At 55.5% G+C, this 1,167-nt stretch overlaps 1 protein-coding gene across 5 annotated transcripts in view; it reads left to right on the top strand.

Annotated features, from left to right (window-relative positions):
- The first annotated feature begins 423 nt into the window (after positions 1-423).
- The window catches only part of FOXP4 (forkhead box P4), a 124,450-nt gene continuing 123,706 nt past the window's right edge, over positions 424-1,167 (top strand). For 2 of the 5 annotated variants that reach the window (XM_025205820.1, XM_014520583.2), the window contains exon 1: positions 424-829. The gene's annotated coding sequence lies outside the window, so the exon portion shown is untranslated. The remainder of the gene's footprint in view (positions 830-1,167) is intronic. The other 3 variants (XM_014520582.2, XM_025205822.1, XM_025205821.1) reach the window with 3 other exon arrangements.

The following is a 1,167-nucleotide window of genomic DNA, read 5'->3' as shown; positions in this document are numbered from 1 at the left end:
TCTCTCTCTCTCTCTCTCTCTCTCCCCTTCTCCTTGCTTGGGGCAGGGGCTCTGCGTTATCACGCGTGTTGGTGCCGCGCCTGGCACCGCGAAGCCCTGCTCTCCAGCCTGTCATAGAAGTCATTGAAAAAGAAGGAAAAAAGCAAAATCCTGGAACAGCTGCAAAGAGAAACAAAGCGGCTGCCCGGCTCCTCCACTTGAGGTTCCTTTCCCTCTCTGGCAGGCTCCAAAACGCACACCTCCCAGCTCACACACCAGCACAAAGGCTTCCTTGGAGTTCGGCTTTTTTTTTTTTTAACACCCCCCCCTTTCACTTCTCATTCCCTTAGACTACAGCCACTTCCTCTTGCAGGCTGGACCTCTGGGGTTGGAAAGCGGCTGCACCTGCTTTAGATGAATTATGGTAGAGCTGGAAGTAAGTCTCCCTGCCTCCCCTCCCCTCCCAGCTCTCAAGTCACATCCCCAGTGCAGGCTCAGCCCCACTGATTAGTCTGCTCTCCCCTTTGCATGGGACACAGGGAGGAGGACTAGCCTGGCCTCTCCCCCCCACCCCTGGGGCTCTCCTGGAGCAGAGGAGCCAGAGCAGCACAGGGCAAGGGGGGGAGGAGAGGAAAAAAAAAAAAAAAAAGAAATCAGGGAGACAAAAAAAATAAAATAAATCCAGGCTTGAAGAGCAGAAGCAAGGGGGGTGATCATGCTTGAACTGTTTTAGGGTCTCTGCTGGGGGGGCCTGGGACCTGGACAGGGCTGGAGCAGGCAGGATCTGCAGCCACATGCCCCAGGCCGGGGGTTCAAGTTGCTTCCAGCAGCTGTAGATCCGGACAGGTCGGTGGGTGAGATCTCTCTCTTTTATCCCCCCTCTTTTTTTTTTTCTTCTTCTCTCCACGGATGGGACTTTAAATGCCTGCTCCTGCCCATCTCCCGGCTGGAGGATGGGCTCTCCTGAATGCACACAAGGACTCTGATTTCATTTACCACCCCCCCAACTCCCCTTCCCCCTATTTCCACCCCAGAAAGTTGTTCAACTAGCCCAACAGCTGGTTGGAGTGCCTGTCCATGGATGGAGCAGGTGTGGGGCACAAGGGGTGGGCGCCCTGTAGCAAAAAGAGGGAGGGGGGTTGCCCAAATCCCCCCCCCCCCCCCGACAAAATGTCCCCCTTGTTTCGA

This window comes from Alligator sinensis, unplaced genomic scaffold, assembly GCF_000455745.1.
Source record: "Alligator sinensis unplaced genomic scaffold, ASM45574v1 scaffold872_2, whole genome shotgun sequence".
Taxonomy (NCBI): domain Eukaryota; kingdom Metazoa; phylum Chordata; order Crocodylia; family Alligatoridae; genus Alligator; species Alligator sinensis.
This window is presented reverse-complemented; position numbering and strand designations above follow the sequence as displayed.